The following is a 22871-nucleotide window of genomic DNA, read 5'->3' on the forward strand; positions in this document are numbered from 1 at the left end:
CTCCTTCTGCCTTTCAGTCATCCCAGCACCGAGCTCCCTTTGCATTTGAGTCAGCCTCTTCCCTAGACTTCCCGCCTGCTACCTGTGCTCCCCGAGCGTTTCACACGCCCCATCCTAGCCTTCCTGCCTGCCCCTGCGTTTCAGCCGTCCTCACCCAGAGCCCCATCCCTAGCCTTCATGTGTGCCTTCTGTCCCCTTCGTGTTTCAGTGGCTCCCACTCCATGCCTAGCCTTTATATCTTACGCCTTTGCATTTCAGTCTCCCCGCGACCTAGTGTGTGTGGGGGTGCATTTCATTTGCCGGTCCCCCACAAGGTGTCTCTGGGTCTTGCCTTTTGGCTCCCAGATGCCTTCCTTTTCCAACTTATCATCCACGTTTCTAACTTCTTCCTTCCTTTCCACTTAAATCTTGGGTCACTTTCCTACTCTTCTCAGCATGCCAGATCCATAGACTCAGCAGGCAATTCGTCATTAAATTACCTGCACCCAGAATATGTAAGGTGCCCAGCTCTGGGCCTGCCACACAGTGAGTTTGGCACACGATGAATGTTAACACCATCAGCCTCTGCCTCTTTCTAGGCCTTTTTGTGCTCTCCGGATGGTGCCAGAAATCCAGTAACCAGAGGGATTTTTGACTCTTCTACCATAAAAGAGGTATGGGAGATGGAAGGATGAATGAAGGGATTTCACTGTCAACTACATACTGCATTTATTCAAAACAAACTCAGTTCTGCTATCTTTGTGGCTTATATTGTTTTATGTTAATTGCCTTTGTAAAAAATTTTTAGATTGCTGTTCAGGGAGCTTTGTGATATAATCCCATCCTCCCCTCTCATCTAAACAGTTTAGCAAACCTTTGTTTTAGGGAAGAAAGAGCCCCTACCTCCTGGCTGAAGCAGTATTTTTCTGTAATCCTGTTGACTTGTTTATTTATTAGTTGGCTAATTCAGGGAGCTGCAGTGAATTTTCACCCTTTAAAAGCCAGAGGAGGAATGGTAATAGAATGAATCAGACATCAGTACCCTGTGTGCATGTATGATTACATGACCTATGTAACTAGATGAACAACCAGATGAATGAGAAGTTATACTCAATTTATGTATGAAGTGTCAAAATGCATTCTACTGTCATGTATAACAATTGAAACACATTTTTAAAAAGCCAGATGAACTCAGGCTTGGAATCAGCTGCTGAAGGGATCAGATAGGCTTAAGAGTGAAAGTTGTCACAAGTTCTGTAAGGGTTAAGAGGAACCTTCCACGTGTCTCTCTCCTACTTTCGCAATACTGTCTGTCGGAGAATAACAGTTTTTCAAAAGAGCAAAATAAATTTGACTTTAAAATTATCAAAGCATTGTTTTGGGCCTTGTGCTGTTCTCACCATATTTGCTGTGATGGTGTCAAGCCTGAATCAACTTTTCCTGCTTCTGGGCTCCCCAGGGTAGACTGGAGAAAATCATGTAACAGTGCTCTAGGTGCCGTTCTAAACTTCCCAATCCAACTTCACTTGCACTGGAGATCCTTTGAATCACCTCTTGGGTCCCTCTGATGTACTAAAGCCTGCATTGCTACTCTTCTCTCACCCTTGCTTTCTTACTGCTTGTTTGACCTTCTGCTTCATGGAAGAGATAGTGGGCATTGGTCTGGCCTCTCAAGGATCTGTCTGTACCTGTACTCATCTCATTCTGTTCTTTTTTCTTCAAGGCTGACATCTTTGGTCTTTGCCCATGTAGTCCTTTTTCTCAGCATGTATACATGCTCAGGTTTCCACCTTCCAAAACAAAACAAACCTTCCCTTGCTGCTTCCCTCTTTTTGTCTTCTTCCTTTCTTCGTCCTCCTCCTCCTTCTCCTCCTCTTCTTCCTCCTCCTCCTCTTCTTCTTCTTCCTCCTCCTCCTCCTCTTCTTCCTCTTCCTCCCTCCAACTCCTCCTTCTTCCTCCTTCCTCTTCCTCCTCCTCCTTCCTCCTCCTACGTCCTCTTCCTTCCTTCTCCTCCTCCTCTTCCTTCCTTCTCCTCCTCCTCCTTCTTCCTCCTCCTCCTCCTCCTTCTTCCTCCTCGTCCCCCCCCCCATTCTTCTTTGATTCATTTTGTTTGTCTTCCAGTATTTTTTTTTGCCTTTTCCTAGTTGGGCCCCCACCTTGATTGCCTCCCCAGGAAACGCCCATCCCACAGGCCCGCCCAGTGAATGCCCTGAGTGCCTCTGGCCTCCGCAGATCTGGGTCTTGCTGGGAGCGTTGCCCTTGCCTTGCTAAGTCTTGTGTGTCCCCTCCTCATGGGACAACAGCTCCCTGGGGTGGAAATCCTGCCTTCTGGATGAAGAATGGAAAGGGGACTCTAGCTCAGGGCTGGGGACCACACAGCCTGTGCCTCTCAGATGCCTGGGCTCACTGGACAGAGGGACACACTGCAAATGACCCAGCTTAGTGGCCTGCCAGGGTCTCCTAAATAGTGGATTTGAAGAGGTTTCCAAGTCTGGGCCACCTGGTGAAAGTGACAACTTTTCCTTCGAATTTTCTGAGCACAAGGAAAAAGGTTTTGTGGTGTACTGAGGTGTCCCTAAGGCCTAACGTTTGTTAGCATCATTTTGTTTGTTTTTGTTTTAAAAAAAGGGAGCAAGGCTGAGGTCAGAGCCCTCCTCAGGTAGCCAACACCTGGCATGCCCTAGCATTATCATGTCGCCCAAATGGCTACCTTGTGGGTCAGAAGGCCACATCTCAAAATTACAAAAATTCTAAGAAATTTATGAAAATAGTGTCACTATATTAGAAAAATTCACAAACCTAGAAACATAGAAAAAGGAATATGATCATCCATTTTACCACCCATGGTAATATTTTGATGCCTTTTCTTTTTTTTAAATATGAAAATTGAAATAATATTCTTTGTGTTCTTCCATTTCCCCCCACTAACATATCTATTTATATGTTTCCACAAGTGTTTTATAAACATAGTATTTCTTTTTTGATTATAAAAATAAAATGTGGAGAGCTCAAATAAGAAAACAAGAATAAAAGAAGTAAGAATAATACAAATTCTTAGAGAAAGTTAGTGTTTAGCATTTTAATGCATTTCTTTTTATTCCTTTTTTATATGTGTGTGTGCTTGTCAGACATTTATTTATTTATTTTTAAATCGAATCACACAGTCTTACAGTGATGGTTCTCATGGTTACCTAGCCTTCTATTCTGCTGAATTTTTCAGGGGTATGTACCAGAGATTACTGAACCATTTCTTGATTGTGCCTTTGGGTTAGTCCATGTTTTGTGTGTCTATGTTGCTATAAACAATTTTGTAAACAAAACATTTTTAAAATTTCAGATTACTTAGAGCCCTAAAGAATTGTTCATCCAAAGGATGAGCATTTGTAAGACTCTTGTATGTATTGCTGCTATTTTCTAAAAGGGGCGTAAAATTTATATTCCCATAGGAAAAATATGAGCATTTATCACTCCCTCTTCAGCAGTTGGTGCCGGTATTTATGNTGGACCCAGGGATACTTAACCACTGAGCCACATCTCCAGCCTTATTGTATTTTATTTAGAGTCAGGGTCTCACTGACTTGCTTAGTGCCTTGCCTTTGCTGAGGCTGGTTTTGACTTGGCGATCCTCCTGCCTCAGCCTCCTGAGCTGCTGGGATTGATTATAGGCATGTGCCACTGCGCCTGGCAAATATACCATACACTTCTTAACCATCATCTTCAATGCTCCCACCCATCTCTTCTGTCCTTAGGAAATCACTAATCTATTTTATGTCTCTTTAGATTTATATTATAGAATAGAAATAACTAAGGCTGGGGATATAGCTCAGTTGGTAGAGTGCTTGCCTTGTGTGCCCAAGGCCCTGGGTTCAATCCCCAGCAACACACACACACACACACAGGAGAAAAAAAAAGAAAAATAACTATTCTGGATATGTCATTAATGGAATCATACAATGTGTTGTCTTTTGTTACTGGCTTCTTTCACTCAGCATAATGTCTACAGCTTTCTTCCCTAGTGTAGCATATATCAGTATTTCATTTCTTTCTCCCTAAATCAAGAAGTCTATTTAGGCACTATGATTGATGAGACAGTGGTGAAAAGGAAAAGTTACCTGCTCATATGTAAGAGAAAAGCATTGCAGGAAAGCCCTCTGATAGAAATAGACACTTTTTCTCCTTGGTGCTGAAGATCAGATCCAGGACCTCCCTAATGCTAGTCACATCTCTACCACTGAGCCAAACCTTCATCCTCCCTCTCAGAGAAAAAAATAGAACAGTTGATAAGTGATTGGCTAAATAGTTTGGATAGACGACGGGGAGACTTGTTTTGAGAGGTGACACATGGTTGAAGATCAGAAAGACACGAAAGAGCGAGCCATACAGTGATGGATCAGCTAGAAGAGTTTTTCAAGCAGAAAGAATAGTGCAAAGAGTCAGGAACAAGCCTCATGTTTACAAGGGAAGAACATCAGAACATCAGTGCTGGAAAAGAATAGGAAAAGAACCAGAAGAGCAGAAGTATTTATCAGCGAATAACAGAACAGTTTGTGGATAGGCTGCATTTTGTTTATCCATTAATCAGTTGCTGGGTATTTGTTTTTTTTCCACTCTGCTGTGGAGAGCGCTGCTGTGAATGCACATGCCCAAGTCTTTCTGTGGTTGTGCTTTCTGCAGTAGCCTCATTGTTGAGTCAGGGGGATGGCTCTAGAACCCAAAGGTTTACACTGGGAGGGACTGCAGGTCAGCGTGACTGGACTATTTCACATTTCCACTAACAGTGCATGAGGGTCCATGTTCTCCACTCCTCACCAAAGCTTATTACTATCTGGCATTTTGATTCTAGCCATCCTTGTGGGTGTGAAGCTGAATCTTATTGTGGTTTTGATTTGAATATCCCAGATGGTAATGTTTGAGCAAATTTTCTTGTGTTTTTTGGCCATTTGTTTATTTTCTCTGGAGAACTGTTCCCATATTAAGATTTCGTTGTCTTTATATTGTAATATATTCATATTCAATTATAATATATACATATATAAGACTATGCAATCTCTGTACTTTTTAAAAATTTCTTTGTAGTTATAGATGGGCACAATACCTTTATTTATTTATTTTTATGTGGGGCTGAGAATTGAACCCGGAGCCACACATTTGCCAGGCAAATGCTCTCCCAATGAGTCACAACTGCAGCCCCTTTGATCATACTTCTTCATTCCAAACTGAGTGCCTTTTAATTTATTTTTCATGCCTTTTTGCCCTGGCTAGAACCTCCTATGCAATGTTGAATAGCAGAGTTGTGAATGGATATTTTCTCTTGTTCAGGGAGGTCATTAAGTGTGAAATTACTATGTACTTTTTTTTTTTGGTACCAAGGATTGAACCCAGAGGCACTTAACTACTGAGCCACATCCCCTGCCCCCCCCCCCTTTTTTTATTTTGAGACAGGTCTCCCTAAGGCTTAGGGCCTTGCTAAGTTGCTGAGGCTGGCTTTGAACTTGGGGTCCTCCTGCCTCAGCCTTCCAAGCTGTTGGGATTACAGACGTGAACCACTACACCCAGCTTGTGCACTTTCTTAAATGTCCATTTTACTAGGCTGATGAGGTTTTCTTCTGTTTCTAGTTTACTCCATGTTTATTATGAAAGGGTGTGTTGAATTTTGTCAAGTGCCTTTTCTGTGCCTGTAGGTAGGATCATGTGTTTTCTGTCAATGTGTATTTTGTTGGTTTTCTTACGTTGGACCAACCTTGCATTTTCAGGATAAAACACCCTCATGATATGTAATCTTTATATATGTTGTTAGGTCAGTTTGCTGATATTTAATTGAGGATTTTTCATTTATTTTTTATAAATATTGGTCTGGGGGGCGCTGGGATCATGGCTCAGCAGTAGAGCGCTCACCTAGCACATGTAAGGCCCTGGGTTTAATCCTCAGCACCACATGGAAATAAATAAAGGTACACTACAACTAAAAAATAAATATTAAAAAAAATACCGGTCTGTAGTTTATTTTGGTACTGGGGATTGAACTCAGGAGCACTCGACCACTGAGCCACATCCTCTAAATAAATTTGTCATTTATTTAGGGACAGGGTCTCACTGAGTTGTTTAGTGCCTCGCTTTTGCTGAGGCTGACTTTGAACTTGCAATCCTCCTGCCTCAGCCTCCTGAGCCACTGGAATTGCAGGCATGCGTCACTGCACCCAGCATGTAGTTTAGTTTTTGTAGTGTTTAGTTTTGAAATCAGGGTAAAACAGTCCTCATATAATGAGTTCAGAAGTGTTTCTTCCTCTTCTGTATTTTTTTTTTAAATATTTGTTTTTTAGGTGTAGATAGACACAACACAGTGCCTTTTATTTTTATGTGTTGCTGAGGACTGAACCCAGGTCCTGCCCATGCTAGGCAAGCATTCTACCGCTGAGCCACAATCCCAGTCCCCCTCTAATGTATTTTAGCAGAGCTCTTTTTAAAAAAAAAAAAAAAGTTTTTTTAAAATAGCTTTTTTTTTTTTTTTTTTTTTTTAAAGTTAACATTTGTATTACAGGAAAAATAAAAAAACAAAAAACAAGTCATCTAGTCATGAGCAGCTTAATTGGATGTGTCCCTGCAGGTCTAGAAGAGGTTGTTAAGAATTTGTGTTGGGGGTGCTGGGGTTGTGGCTCAGCAGTAGACTTGCCTGACATGTGTGAGGCACTTGGGTGGATCCTCAGTGCCACATATAAATAAATGAATAAAATAAAGGTCTATCAACAGCTAAAAAAAATATTAAAAAAGAATTAGTGTTAATTCCTTACCATTGGGAATTCAGCAGTGGAGCCTTCCTTTCTGGGCTTTTCTTTGTGGGAAGGTTTTTTTGTTTGTTTGTTTGTTTGGCACCAGGTATTGGCTTTGGTTTGGTTCAGGGTCTCACTAAGTTGCTGAGGCTGGCTTTGAACTCAAAATCCTCCTGCCTCGGCCTCTCAAGTTGCTGGGATTACAGGTGTGTGCCACTATGCCCAGCCGTGGGAAGCTTTTGATTACCTAATTCTTTTTCTTCTTATAGGTATATTCATATTTTTTAAAATTTCTTTGTGACTTGATTTCGGTAGTTTGTGTCTTTTAGGAATTTGTCCATTTCATCTAGGTTATGTCACTTATTGAATTACAATTGTTTTTCACCATTTTTATTTCTGTTAAGATCGTTAGTGTTTTAGTCAGCTTTTTCACTGCTGTGACTAAATGACCTGACCGGCACAACTGTAAAGGAGGAAGAGTTTATTTGGGGGCTCACAGTTTCAGAGGTCTTAATCCACAGACAGCTCCTTTCCTCAGGGCTGGAGGTGAGACTGGAACAACATGGCAACAGATTGTGGCAGAGGGAAGCAGCTTCCGCAATCAGAAAGCATAGGGACTCCACAAATATATACCCAAAGCCATGCCCCAGTTCCCACCTCCTCCAGCTACACCTGTCACTTCATTACCACCTAGGTAACCCTGTCAGGGGTTAAATCACTGATGGATCAAGGCTCTCACAACCCAATCATTTCTCCTCTGAACCTTCTTGGATTGTCTCACATGTGAGGTTTTGGGGGTCATTACACATCCAAACCATAACAGTTTTGTCTGCCTTTTATTTGTTACAGGTTTTAGTAATTTGAGTCTTCTCTCTCATTGTCATCAGTCTTGCTAAAGGATTGTCAATATTCCTGATCCTTTCAAAGAACCAACTTTTGTTTTGTTGATGTTCTCATGTTATATTCTGTGTTTCATTAATTTTACTTTAGTATTTATTATTTCCTTCCTTCTGGCTTTGGTTTGGTTTCTTCTTTTTCAGGTTTCCTAGGGGGATAATCATGTTGTTGGTTTGTGATCTTTTTTAGTATAAGTATTTACCACTATAGATTTCCCTCATAGCCCTGCTTTTGTTGCATCCTATAAGTTTTATATTGTCATTTCAGAGTGTTTTGTAACTTTCTTATGATGTCTTCTAGGCTCAATGGTTATTTTGGAAGAGTGATGTTTAATCCATATTTGTGAATTTTCCAAACTTTTTTGGGTAATGTTTTCTAATTTTCATAAAATAATACTTTGTATGATTTCTGTCATTTAAATACATTAAGAATTTGTTGTAGTTGGCTTTTTGTTGCTGTCACTGAAAGACCTGAGAATAGTAATTTTAGAGGAGGAAAAGTTTATTTGGGGGCTCAAAGTTTCAGTCCTGTCGACGGCTTGCTCTATTCCTTGGGGCTTGAGGCAGGATATCATGGAAGAGAGTGTTGTGGAGGAGAGCAGCTCAGGACATCCACCACAGAGCAGAGAGACTCTACTCACCAGATACAGACTTTCTACCCCTAAAGGGTGCCCCCTGCACGCCCACCTCCAGCCACATCCTACCTGCCTTCAGTTACCACTCAGTCACTTCCTGTTAGGGGATTAATTCACTGATTGGGTCAAGGCTCTCATAACCCAATTATTTCACCTCTAAGCCTTCTTGCACTGCTCACATATGAGCTTTGGGGGACACCTGGTATCCAAACCATAATAGACTCATTCTGTGCCTTCACACAGGATTTATCCTAGAGAATGTTTCACATACATTTACAAGTAATGCACAGGCTGCACTTGTTGCCTGGAGGGTTTTATAGATGTTAGGTTTAGTTGCTTTGTAGCTATTCATCTCTTCCATTTCTCAGTAATATTTTGTCTAGTTATTGAAGTGGAATATTGAAGTCTCTGACTATTAATGCTGAATTCTTTATTTCTCATTTCAATTCTGTCAGTTTTCACAGTGCATTTTAGGGCTCTAATGTTAGTTGCATGCATATTTATGATTATTTTGCGGTTTTGTCAGTTATTAGATTCACCTCTTCTAAGATGTACCTTTTTTGTCTCTAGTGACAATTTTGTTTTCAAGTGTATCATATCCAGTGTGTTATAGACAGTCCAGGATCTCTTGGTTGCGGTTTGCATGACATACCTTTGCCTCTCCGTGGCTTTCAGCCTGTCTGGTTTGGTCTTTGAGTCTAAAGTGTGTCTTGTAGAAAACATACATTTGGATCATGTTTTTCATTTTTCGTTTTTGGTCCATTCTCAATCACTGCCTGTTAAAAGTTTTTAATCCATTTACATTTAATGTAATTACTAGTATATTAGGATTTGCATCTACTGTTTTACTATTTGTTTTATTATAGATGTTTGTTAGGTCTAGTTGTATGTTCTTTTTTGCTTTTCTTTTTCCATTACTATTGTTTGTATTAATTAATTTTCTGTATGTGGTTTAGTTATCATTTCTTTTACTTGCAGTCATGTATTACTTAGAGACAAAGAACTTTTTTTTTTTTTTGGTACTGGGGATTTAACCCAGGGTTGTTTAACCACTGAGCCATGTCCCCAACCCTTTTAAAAAATGTATTATTTTGAGACAGGGTCTTGCTAAGTTCTTAGGGCCTCACTAACTTGCTGAGGCTGGTCTTGAATTTGCAATCCTCCTACCTCAGCCTCCTGTGTCACTGGGGTTACAGGCACGTGCCATCATGCTCCGTGACAAAGATATAGTCTGAGAAATGCTTCTTTAGGTGATTTTGTCCTTGTGCACATATCACAGTGTATTTACACAGACCAGGACATAATAGGACAGTCACTCAATGTAGCCTGGTGTCGTGGTCAAGAGACATGGCAAGCATGGCATGCAGGAGGCTGTGTTGGTGTAATAGTGAACACTGTTCTGAGGCACCTTATATTTTTAAGTAAGTACGAGGACAAATCAAAGTGCAGTAAATACATGTGCAGTTAATGTAGTTGTTATTGAATTTTGTGTACTGTACATAATTGTATATGCCATACTTTCACATGACTGGCAATACGGTAGGTCTCTTTACAGATGCCTCACGTCACACGCATGGGCAGTGCATTGAACCATATGCTGTGATGACTGTGGTGTCACTAGTGGTGGGATCTTTCAGCTGCATTATAATCTCATGGGGCCACTGTCGTCCTTGTGGCCTGCTGTTGACCAGAGTGATTTTATGTGGCCCTTGACTGTACTTTTCAATTTTACTGGTGATTAGAACTGATAATCTAAAACAATATAGTTTGGAGTAATACCAACTTAATTTCAATAGTGTACAAAAAGTTGGCTTTAATAGAGCCCTGCTCATTTCTTCCCACTTTCTCTTTGAAATTACACCTTCTACATTATAAACTCTTCAACAGTTCTGTAACTATTGCTTTATACAGATTTCTTTTAATTCAACTCGGAAGAATTATAAACAAAAATATACTTTACTATCTTTGGTGTTTTTCTGTGTAATTACCTTGGTGCTGCTTATTTCTTAATGTGGATTTGAATTACTGTTTAGTGCTTTTTCATTTTAGCCCTGAAGACACCTTTTGTTGTTTCTCATAGGCAGCTCTCCTTGTGACAAATCTCAGTTTTTGTTTACTTGGAATGTCTGATCCCTTTATTTTCAAAGGACAGTCTCATTGGACATATGGTTCTTGGTTGAGGGTCCTTTCTTCACTGGGAACATACCATGACACTACCTTCTGACCACTCTGATTGTGGATGAGCAGTCAGCTGTGTATCTTATTAGGAATTTTGTATGCGCGAGTTTCATTTCTCTTGCTCCTCACAGTTTTATTATTGTGTGTCTAAGTGTAGATCACTTTGTCTTTCCTACTTAATATGTGGAGATGAGTGCTTATGTTGCATTTGGGATGTTTTCAGCCATTACTTCCACAACTCTTGTTGTTTCCTTCTCCTCTTCTGAAACTTCCTTTCTGCATGCATTGGCATGTGTGGTGTATTAGTTTTTCTTCATTCTTTTTCTTTCTCTTCTTCAGTGTGGATAATTGGTCTTTGTTTCCTGCCTCTTCCTCCTCCTAGCCTAAGTCTGTCGTTAAGACCCTTTAGTGAATTTTTCTCTTCTAGTTCTTTCAGTTTTTTTTTTTTTTTAATTTTTTATTGTTGTCAGTTTTGTTTAAAAAAATAATTTCTGTTTCTTTAGTGAAAAATCACCCATGTAATTTCCTTTAATTCATTGTATGTGGTCTCATTTAGTTCTTTGAATATATTTACAATGAAGTCTTTGTCCAGTAAACGCAGGGTTTGAGCTCCTCAGGGATAGATTCTATGTATTGCCTTCCTCTCCCCACTCCCCTGTACTTTCCTATCACTTTATTGGTCTAATCATTTTTTTGTTGTTGTTGAAAAGCAAGTATTTTAAATAGTATAAAATATGGGTACTTTGGAAATTAAACACTCACCCTCTCAGGATTTGTTTTTGCTCTTTGTTTTGTGACTTTCTGGGACAAATTCTGTAAAATCTGTGTTTTTTTCCTGTGTAACTATTGAAGTCTCTGCTTTATTAGCCAAGTGGCCCACTGAAGTAGGGCAAATTCCCTTACGTATCTGGAGACAGCAGGTCATGCGACCTTTGCTGAGTGTGCATGTGTGGTGTGGCTCCCTTACTGTACTGGCTCAGCCTTCATTTCTTGCTGGTTCAGAACGTGGATGTCAGCCAGTGGCAAGACAGGGCCTTCCCAAGTCTCTCCTGGGGACGCGTATGCCTTCTAGATTCTCAGGAATATGTTGGGGTTTTCTCCACTGTCTGAACATCTTTTTCCCCAAATTCTCCTGTTAATTTAAAAATAATTTTTTTTATTTTTAATTTACATCGTTTGCTCCATTTGTTACTGCTGCTGCTGCCTGAGCTGTGAAGCTGAACAGTTGTCTCTGGTTGTTTTTAACAAATGCCCTGGGAATAGGACTGTTGCCATCTAGGGAGCTCTGAGCCCGTCAGATGGTCAAAGCCTGGAGTGCAGTCTTCTGGAGAGCGGCTGGGTAGGTTAGATAGTGACAGGTCTTGGGAATGCTTTTTGTGGAGTGCTCTTGAGCTGTTCTGCCACCATGCGTGGCCACTGGGCTGTGGTGTTCCTAAGGTGTTTGCAAGGCTGCTGGAAAGTTTTCAAGGCTTCTTCAGAGCTGAGGAGAGGAGTCTAAGGCAAATTAAAATGCCACAAACTCGCTCTGCTCACTAAGAGTCAGCCGCTTTTCTTGTATAAACATTCCTTGGATTCCTGTAAGCCTTCAATTTTCAGAGTTCTGACAAAGTTGGTCTTGACCGTTTTTTGCCAGTGTCCTTGTTGCTGTATGGAGGAGTGACTTGTGGAAGTCCTTCCTTTGCCATCCTGGAAGTGCCTTCCGCTTTACTTAACCTCTGTGTGGCTGAGGGGCTTCACACACAGCATTTTAGCCTGTTTATCCTTGAAGGGTCACAGCTCTGAGGTCTGTGATTCTGCTTGTTTCTGTTTTGTTTTCTTACTTCCTACATTCAGAGTAAGCTATTACTTATTAGTTTTAGTTAATATTTCCTCAGTGTGTGCTATTCTCTTCCACTTTGAGAGTTCTTGTTACACTGTTTTTTTTTTTAAATTGTCCCTTTATTTTATTTATTTGTTCGAGGTGCTGAGGATTAAACCCAGTGCCTCACACATGCGAGGTGAGCGCTCTACCCTGAGCCCCAGCCCCAGCCCCTGTTATACTATTTTCTTTGCTCAAAACACTGCCCCTGTGGTGGAACTACTGCTCATTCTCATAGACTCATTCTGATCTGTGGCCGTGCCCCATCCTGGAGACCCTCCTGTGTCTTTGTGCATCCCTTTTGTTTGACCTTTTTATTCTATCATGGCATGTGTGCATAGCATGTTTTCTCTCCCTGCTGGTTTTTTGAAGTCAGATGATGAATCATACTTGTCTACATGCTTGGTAAGTGCTCAACTGAAATGTGGAGTAAGGCTACATAGGAGAACATTCCACACTCAGGTACTGTTGCCAGGGATTTCACTCAGTTCATTATTGAACCGAAGGAAGTTTCCACCTTAGAAAAGTTAAATGACAATATATGATTATATGCTAAATCCTCAGTAATGTGCAAGAAGATAAAATAGTAAGGCAATTAGATTTTTCCCATAGAAATTACTATAGAGTGGTTTCTTTTTTTTTTTTTTCTTTTAGTTGTACACGGACATGGTATCTTTATTTTTTTATTTTTTAACGTGGTGCAGAGAATCGAACCCAGTACCTCACACGTGCTAGGTAAGTGATCTACCACTGAGCCCCAGCCCCAGCCCCCTATAATAGTGGTTTCTGATGAAAGATTTCCTGTCCAGTTTTTTATAGAAAAGGTCATAGAAGTTAAGCTATGAGTAATTTTGGGTCAGAGGTTTAATCTCCCACAACAGAAGTGGGAACCTCTTTACCTAGGAGTGAGTGGGCTCCAGTGAAACCACACTGATAAAAACACAAAGTACAGAGCCACTTGTCTTCCGCTTAGACCTTTATCTCTTTTTCTTTTTTGGTACCAGGGATTGAACTCAGGGGCACATGGCCACCAAGCCACATCCCCAGCCCTATTTCGATTTATTTATTTATTTTTAATATTTTCTTTTTAGTTGTAGTTAGACACAATACATTTATTTATTTACTTATTTGGTGCTGAGGATGGAATCCAGCGCCTCACACGTGCTAGGCAAGTGCTCTACCACTGAGCCACAACCCCAGCCCCCCCCAGCCCTATTTTGTAAATACAAAAATTTAGAGATAGGGTCTCAGTGAGTTGCTTAGAGCCTCACTTTACTGAGGCTGACTATGAACTCACGGTCTTCCTGCCTCAGCCTCTGGGATTACAGGTGAAGGCCACCATGCCCAGCTAGTCCTTTATCTCTCTCTTTTTTAAAACTTATTTATTTTTTCAATTTTTACTTTTTAGTGGTGCTGGGGATCGAACCCAGGGCCTTGTGCTTGTGAGGTAAGCACTACCAACTGAGCTACATCCCCAGCCTAGACCTTTATCTCTTAAGACCAGATCTTGCCCTCATTCTTGGTCTTATCCACATGAAGTGGTCAGAGACTTGCAGAAAGTATGCAGATATGCATGCTGCTTATTTATGGGAGTAAATCATTCTAATTAGGTGGTTATTATAGAGAAAATATTGTTCAAAAGCTGACATTTTTAACCCATATGCTAATAGGTGGTCTCAAGTTTACCTCATTTGTACCCTGAGTGTTAACACACCTGGCTTTACGTTCACCCCAAGCCTGATCTGGGGATCATCACTGTGTAGAGTCAGACATGGGCTCCTGCATGGCCAATAGTTTCCTAAGAATCAAACCAGTTAGCAAGTTGTTTATCCTCTTTGAGTTGTTTATCGCCTTTTCCTTATAGGTAAAGTTACTCTAGGACAGAAGGGCTGTTTTACTTTTTTTTTTAAAAAGAATTTTGTTTATTTATTTATTTATTTTAGTTTTCTGCGGGCACAACATCTTTGTTTGTATGTGGTGCTGAGAATCGAACCCAGGCCGCACGCATGCCAGGCGAGCACGCTACCACTTGAGCCACATCCCCAGCAGGGCTCTTTTACTTATGTTTCTTACAGCAAGCCTAAGTGATTGCAAAAAAAATAAGATTCTGATTCATTTATCATTGGACATCTGAATTGGTAGAGGCAGATGAAATTGACTGATAGAGTGCATTACAAGAATCATTTAAAGGTTCCCACTTTTAATCCAGAGGTCACAGTTTACTGGAAAAAACAGGTAAATTAACCATAAAATGTAAGAAGTAGCATGAAGCTGGGCTTGGTAGTGCACACCTGTAATCCCAGTGGCTTGGGAGACTGAGGAAGGAGGATCTCAAGTTTAAGGCAACATAGTGAAACCCTGTCTCCAAATAAAAAAGGGGTTGGGGATGTAGCTCAGTGTAAAGCACTCCTGGGTTCAATCCCTAGTTACCCCCCCAAAAAAAAAACAAAGAAAAACTATAAATGAAGAGGATTGAAGAGGGATGAGTGGAGTGAAGGGAGGGGAGTGGGGTGAGGGCTGCTGACTGGATGGAGCAGGTTGTGTTCCATGCTTTTGTGATTATATATCCTGGTGTTGTACATTCCTGAAAAGGAAGAAAGACTCCTGTGTCATATGCCGGGGGAGAGGTGTTAGCAGGGCTTCCCAGAAGTGGTGGCAGAGATGGCAGAGTTGCGGTGAGTGTGGAGGTGCGGGCAGGTCAGGGAAGCTTCAGGTTGGTGAGGGAGCATCAGGTGAGAGTGGGAAGAAGAGGCTGGATCCTGAAAAGTCTTACAGGTTAGAGTGAGGATTTTTTGTTGTTTTTTCTGGGAGAAGTAGAAAGCTATTGAAGGCTTTTAAGCAGGGAGATGGCCAAATTTATTTGCATTTTTGAAAGATCATAAATGAACTCAGTTCACTTCTGAAACAGGGAAGTCAGACTCAGTTAGGGAGAGCAGTTGGGAGTCACTCTTTGAGAAGGCAGGAAGATGAGGATTAATGCCATGCTGGTAGGGAAAGCAGGGAGGACTGAGGAGGCAGGGGGAGTGCAGCTCTACTAGTTGACTGTGCAGAGGGTTCAGGCTCTTAGCTTGGGAATTCAAGAGGAAGTGGTTCATTGACAGTGGAGGAAAGAGAAGAGCAGGAGAGACTTTGTAGGAAGGGATCTGCATTGTAGGGTTGGTTGAGGTTGACTTACCATAGAACTTGCAGGTAGAGTTGTTCCTTTGCCTCTGGTCAGGTCTGAGATTTGGGATAAGCAATCTTGATTGCTGATGGATTTGAGGGTGGTCAGACAAGAAGGAGGTTGGCTGTAGATAAAGCAGGGTACAGTGGGTGCGTGGTGAGGGAATGTGGTACCATAAATAATCTTTTGTCACTGTTTTGTGGTATTTGCTTTTGAAGCATTGTGACTTTGTATATATAATTGCATGTTTTTCTGGATTTTGAATTTTTTTTCACTGATTACTGTTAGCATCTCCACAGTTAAAATATTTTTGTAAAAACCTTATTATCTTTTGGACTTTTTTTCAAATACTTAGAGAAACTGTTTCTCCCTGCTATGAATTTTATGATTATTTTGTTGATTCAAAACAAATTCTGTTGGGATAATGATTGGAATTGCAAAATGGTTTCATTGCTTCCAGATTACTTTGCTTCTGCTTACTTTTGTAGTTCCTTGTTTCATTTTCAGTATTTATTTGTTGAGCATTTGCTTTGTTTCAGATGACTGTGTACGTATTTCAGGGAGGTTTAGGAAAATGTTTCACTGGTTATTCATCTGTAATTTCCTTGCTTTATATTTTATCCAGAATGCAGATATCCACTGCATAGGTGAGGAAAGGGTTTTAATTGGTGCTTTAAAGGGTCTTGTAGTCTGTGGAGTAAACTAGTAAGGTGGGTGAATGTGCCACGAAGATGTTGTTACCAAGTGACTGTAGGTTACAGAAGAGGGAGCAACTGACGGCAGCGAAAGGGAAGGCGCGGCAGGGGGCAGGAAGAGGGAGCAGGACTGGAGCCCTGGGGAGACGTGTGTGGAAGGGGTGTGGCACTGGAGCAGCAGAGGCCGGCCAGGCACCTGGTGTGGGTGCAGTGGTCCTGAAGAGGGCAGGCCACTTGTGCAAGTGCTGGGTGACCAGGAGAAGGAGAAGGAGCCATAGCTCCATCCTTTACAGGTCCTTCTCATGTGACCCACATCATTGTCATGCAGTGAAAAAGGACTTGCAGGTTTTCCTTTTGTAACCTCCCCTAGTCTGTCTTCTTCCTCTCATGATTTATGATCTAATTACTTGTAAAAGAGTTTGATTATCATCTCACCTATTTTATGGGTGCGAGAACTATATTTGTCAGCTTTTTGTCACTGTGACAAATACCTGAGAAAAACAACTTTTTAAAGGAGGAAAGAATTATTTTGGTTCATGAGATTTTAGTACATGGTCAGTTGGCTTCAAAGCAGAATATATCATGGTGAAAGGGTGACAGAGGAAGGCTGTTCAGTTCAGGCATCTGGGGAGCAGAGGGTCAGCGAGGGGCTGGCAACAAGAAATACCCTTCCAGTGCACACCCCCAGTGACCTGCTTCTTCCAGCCGTGTCCCATCTCAAGCAGTTTCCACCCTCGCCCCTGTAGTTCCTCAGCTGTCAGTGGATTAATCCACTGGTGGGGTCCAAGCTCTCATGATCAGTCACTTTCCGAAGGCCCCACCTCTGAACATGCTGCCCTGAGACCAAGCCTTCACACAGGAGACCTGGAGGACAGTCCAGATCCAGCTGTAGCAAGGATGCTGCTCGGCACTTTATGTAGTGTGCCTGTGACTAAGAAAAACCTGCATCCAGCCCAGAACTCAGGTCTTACTCTAGTAGGTTTCTTTTAAGTTAATTCAATGCCATCTTTTTTCCCTTTTCTAGTTGCTTTTGATTCTCAAAGGAAGTTGGTAGAGAAATGGCATAAACTTAAGTTACTGAAGGAGATTATAATTTGAGTAGTTAGCGTTCTTTGTATTCTTTGTCATGGGCAGTTTAAAACAAATGATAAATGTGAGCTTGGAGAATCTACAAGAGGAACAGAGTGGCCAACCATGATCTTATTTACAGGCTTAGGAAGGTTAGAACTTAGTAACTTAAACGTCTTGTTTTGTTGTATTTTAACTATTTATTATGAAAAAATTCAAATGTTTCCACAAACAGATGGTGCTGTTGAGCACTTCAGCTTTTGTCATCTAGCTTCCAAGTTGACTCGGCAGTCTCGCCTCACAGAACCTCCCCCTCACTCCTGCCCTCTGATCATGTTGAAGCAATCCAGATATTATTTCATTTAACTTGAACTTCTAAAACTCTTATATTGAGTTCATCCTGTGCCCTATTTGTTTCCTAGACATTAGGTCCCCCTAGAAGTAGTATTCCACCAGGTCTTCCTTGCCCAGTGAACTTTATTGACGGGTTCTTTTCCTCTAGGAAGATGAGTCCAGATGATTTTCAGAGAGTGTCAGTGTGTAGATCGTGTTCTTCTTGCCATTTACCACTTCTCGGCTCCAGCCCCAGCCTCTAGAGTGCTGGGGAAAAGTGCCCCGTGTTGGTGCTGTGATCCTGAGCAGACTATGGAGAGACCTTGCAATATGGGTTCATTTGTCTCAGGTTTGGTGTCTGCTGAATGGCATAGTTGTCACTCCAAATTAACCTGTTTTGGGCAGGCTCAGTTGAGTTGTGATGCAGTTATTTTTACTTTTATTTACAAGCTACAAGTAGATGGACAAACCAGCAACAGACTGGACTTTAGACAAAGCCAAAGCTGATGCCATATTGATTGGCATCATGATAGGCACAAGAAGCTCACGATTGCTGTGGGAAGTAGCTAATCATCAACCAGGAAAGAATGGCTGTGGGCCACTGCATTAATTTGTCTTTTTTGGGGACATTTCCCCAGCATCTTTTTGTACCTGGAATAGGCAGCCAGCAGGGTGAAGTAAGTATGCTCATGAGTCCATGTGTCTGGGCCAAGATGTGTAGGGGGTATTGGGTCTTGCTGACCACTGACCTCTGTATCCCTGTATTTGTTTACCAGTGCTAGTGTTCTCTCTTTTTCTCTCTCTCTCTCTCTCTCTCTTTTTCTCATTACTGGGGATTGATCCCAAGGGTGAGCTATTTCCCAGCCCTTTTTATTTTTTACTTTTTATTTTAGGATAGGATCTTGCAAAGTTGCCCCTGGCCTCAAATTTATGATCCTCCTATCTCAGCTTCCTCAATAGTTGTAATTACAAGTTTGTACCACCACACCTGGCCCAATGGTATTTTACAGTTGCAATCTACTTTATAAAAATTATTAAGATCGGGGGGCTGGGGTTGTAGCTTAGTGGTAGAGTGCTTGCCTAACATGCTGGGGCACTGAGTTCGATCCTCAGTACCACATAAAGCAAAATATAGACATTGTGTCCACCTATAACTAAAAAGTAAATTTTTTTTTTTTTAATTACAAAGATTGGGATCTGGAGGTGTAATTCAGTGGTGGAGTTCTTGCTTAGTATTTGTGAGACCTTGGGTTCAATCTCCAGTACTGCAGTGAATGAATGAATAGAAAAAGGAAAATATTTGTAATGATCTAAGTATAGAAATATAATGTCAGCACTCTCCTCTAAAGCATTGTTTTTGGGTGTCTATTTCATGTGGCCTCCTGGGAAAGAGCAGTCCTATTAATAGTGATTTCTCAGATTGTTTATTATGATTTCAAATCCTTTTTCTTTCCCCTAAAAATAGAAATGAAACCAAACATTCTGTTGTTCTTCTCTAGCTCAGCCTCAGCTCTGTGAATATTCCAGGAGGGAAACGATTGGTACTGCTTGTCTGGAAATACAGTGAGAGACACTTACATGCACACAGTGGTTGAATGAGTAAAGGTTTGACTTTCTTCTTGAATCAAAGGGCTTCTTAAATCATGGACGTGGTGGTGCATGGCTATAATCCCAGTGACTCAAGAGGTTGTTGTAGGCCAGCCTCAGCAACTTGGACTCTGTCTCAAAATAAAAATTAAAAGGGGGTTGGACGTGGCTCTGTGCATGCCTAGCGTTTGTGAGGACCTGGGTTCAATCCTTAGTACTGCTCAAAGGAAAAGGAAAAAAAGCTGCTTTTCAAGAGTCTGAGAAGAGCCAGTAGGACAGTGTGAGCAGCTCTGCAGTGTCACCTGGAGGGAGAAGCTTTGCAGCCCTGTTGGCACTGCTGCCTCTAGGAGCTCGGTGTGCACACTGCTGGTGTCTGCTCATCGTGCCTGGTGGAGGTAGACCAGGTTTCTGTGTTTCAGGCACCTAGACCTGTCATGGCCTGCGTCCCATCTGTAGGACAGAGTCACCTACGTGGCATGTTTATTGCTCAAGTTAGGTTTTTATGCATTGATTGGAGTAAGTAAAATACATGAGATAAAATAAAAAGTGACCTTTGACAAACAGGTAAGATTTAGAAAAGAGGTGAGGGAAAACTTGTTGGGTCTCAGCTTGTACATCTGTAAATGAGAGCACTGACCCTGGATGACGTGAGGCCTCTTTTAGCACTGGTGCCACATGCTTCTGTGATTCTCCAAGTCCAAGAATTGTCCAAAGCAAGACAATCAGGCTCCATGAACTTAGTGTAAGTAACGGGAATGTTTTGAGGAAAGCAGAGTCCTCCTCTGTTCCTTTTCGGTATCCCTTACAAAGCCTTTTGAAAGGGATATAGAACACACCCCCTAATATTATAGGGGAAACAGTATTTGTTTAATTAATGCCACAGAAATAAAGACTTGATTGTGTCACTTGACAACTGCACGTGGGCTGGAAACATGACAGGATTTTCTTTTCCCTATATTATTCCTTAGAAACGATGGAATTGCCCTTATCTGAACCCTATGAAAACTTCCAAGGTTAGGAGTGCATCCTCAGTTTCTTCACTGTGAACAAGAAACTGCCAGCTTGGGTGATGACCTATCAACCTGATCTCAGTCAGTCCTGCTTTGTAGATGCCTATAGATAGGTAGATAGGGATTTCTTATTCCCTTCCTCTCTCTCTCCCTCCCATCCTTCCTTTCTTTCCCATACTGAGTACTCGGTCATATCCCTGGCCCTAGGGATTTCTTGACAGGTGGAGAAACAACACAGAGTTAGTGTTGCATGTCTTTAAATAAATAATCCTTTTAAAGACTATTTTCAAGAAAGAGCCCCCCACCCCAGGCTTTGAGCTGATGACTGACATAATCCTTATGTTTTAAAGGGATCCCTCTGGCTGTGGAGTTGAGAATAGGCTGTAAGGGATAGGAGTAGAGTGGAGGATACCTATTTGTGGTCCTGGTGGAAGACACCAAATTCTGATGTATTTTGAAGGCAAAACCAATAGCATTTTTTTTGGGGGGGGGTGTCAGATTTGGATGAGGAAGATGACTCAAATATGTATTGAGTGCTTTAAAATCTCTATATTCCCACCCTCCTTGACCCAGCAGTTCCTTTTCTAAAATTTTAAGAAAATAATTGTGTATGAAAGTTCTTTGTATATACAAGAATATTTATCAAAGTATAATTTAGAGTAATGCATTCTTTTTTCAGTTTTGATGTTTTAAAGAAAATGTCCATTGATTTTTAATCCATAATCCCTCCAGTGCCTTTAGGACTTGAGAAAATTTCCATTCTGCTTCTTTGCTTTGCTTGTTGTTTCTCTCTCATCAGCTTTCTCCATGGCCTTCACTGTTCACTTAAAAAAATATATATGATTATTAACTCATATTAGTTGTACAAGTTACCAGGTCTCATTGTGACATTTCCACATACTCATATGTCATCCTACCTCCCTGCTATCCTTGCTCTTCTCTTAGTGCCCTTTTCTGATTGTCTTTTAAGAATTATTTTAAGTTCAAGATTCCACAAATGAGAGAAAATGTGATATTTGTTCATGTCTGGCTTATTTTACTGACACGATGATCCCTAGTCCCATCCATGAGATGACATGATTTTATTTTTTATGGCTGAATAATGCTCCATTGTGTATATAATATGTACAATATATATACACACACATATATCTTTTAATCCATCTGTTTGACACGTATTGTTACCAAACCCACATTTGGAGGCTTATCCCATAAAAAACCCCATGTCTGAGATTCGAGTGGTGGGGAGAAAGAAAGGCTTTTTTCAGTGTTCAAAGAATAGAGAACAACTTTCTTGCAAACCAGCTTGTCCACTCCAGTGGGTTGAGGGGTACAGATAGAAGAGAAGAGCTATGTGGAAGAGAGAGGTATAGAAAAGGAATGTCCCTATCTCTTCTGGGAACAGGCGGAGCTCCTCCCAGGACTTGGGTGCCATCTCTTTTCACTCCTCTCTGGTCTAGTGCCTCCACTCATGGTGCCTGGGAGGAGGGAGGCATGGTTAGCCTTAAGGGAGGGGTGGGGGAGATCATGCCAGTCCAGGTCAAGCTATCCCTATATTATAGTTGTGGACAAAACGTTTCTCAAGCGTGAAGGCCTGAGTAGAATCTGACCCTGAAGTTAATACAACAAAGCAGACACAACATGAAGACAGGGATACCAAGCCTTTCCTTTCATTCTGGTCACCCATGGGACATTGCAGGCCCAAGTGAAGAGTTGGGGTTTTCAGCAAAATTGACTTTCAGGTCCCTGAAACCTAGACAACTGCTGTCGACATAACCCACACATCAGAGGTGTTACCTGTAGCAAAGCTAGTGGGAAGCTGCTGATCTGTTGCCCAGCTCTGTGGTCACTGCTTTGTAAGTCAGTTAAGAACAGGTGATGCTGGAGGGTTTGCTTGGTGTTTCTGGGCCATAGTTCCCCCCTTGTCTTTATTCATTGCTCCTCCTGAGGGGGTAAGGTCTATTAGAGGTGGTTCAGGAGGCCACCCTGGACCCCACTGGTTTTGGCTGGTCTGTCCTAAGGGGCTGTTAGTCTTTAAACCCTCTGTCCTTGGGGATGAGCAGAATTAGAGGTTATTCAGGCAAGTTCAGTGAGGTGATATGGCAGTGACGTTAGTTAATGAGTTCCCCTTTTTTTCCTTTTGCTTCTCCTTTTTAGGGGGTGCTGATGGGCAAAAGTCCATTTATCCTCTATAACTTCTTCCAGCTGAATTTGGGTATAATTAAGGGGCCTGATAGAGCAGTGAAATGTCCCTCTTGTTAACTTAAGTAGGTCTAGTTAGTGCCTAGTTGTAGGCCTGTTTATAACCTGGAGTGACTACCATTTGTGATTTCGTGGCTTTCAATCTTCAGCTACAGATGAAACCAGACAGTTGAGAATGCATGGCCAAAAAAGTAGGGTAGCTGTCCAGGGGCCCCGGAGACAGAAACCAGGCGATGTCTGGCACCATGTTCTGAACATCCTGGGCCAAGCTGTCTGTAAGAGCCTGTGTTTCCCCAGTATCACAGGAGTTTACATAAAACAGTAGGATGTGTTGGATGTCGGTCCTGCTGCCTGGCAGTCCAAACAGATGTTAAGTATCACCTTATGCCAGGTACTTAAGCCTAAAAGTAAAAGAACCATGTGAACTGTGAGAACACAAGGGAAGTCAAGCCAGAGAGTATCCAATTGGACCCCTTGCTTAGGGGCTCCTTTCTCTTCTA

The 22871-nt window shown here is 41.6% G+C and overlaps 1 protein-coding gene across 3 annotated transcripts in view; it reads left to right on the forward strand.

The window, feature by feature from the left end:
* The first annotated feature begins 508 nt into the window (after positions 1–508).
* Positions 509–22871, forward strand: part of Tpst1 (tyrosylprotein sulfotransferase 1) — a 93045-nt gene continuing 70682 nt past the window's right edge. The window contains exon 1 of one of the 3 annotated variants that reach the window (XM_015491388.2): positions 509–653. The gene's annotated coding sequence lies outside the window, so the exon portion shown is untranslated. Of the gene's footprint in view, positions 654–12996; positions 13049–18136; positions 18250–22871 lie in introns of those variants that run through there. The other 2 variants (XM_015491389.2, XM_015491387.2) reach the window with 2 other exon arrangements.

Source organism: Marmota marmota, unplaced genomic scaffold, assembly GCF_001458135.2.
Source record: "Marmota marmota marmota unplaced genomic scaffold, marMar, whole genome shotgun sequence".
Classification (NCBI taxonomy): domain Eukaryota; kingdom Metazoa; phylum Chordata; class Mammalia; order Rodentia; family Sciuridae; genus Marmota; species Marmota marmota.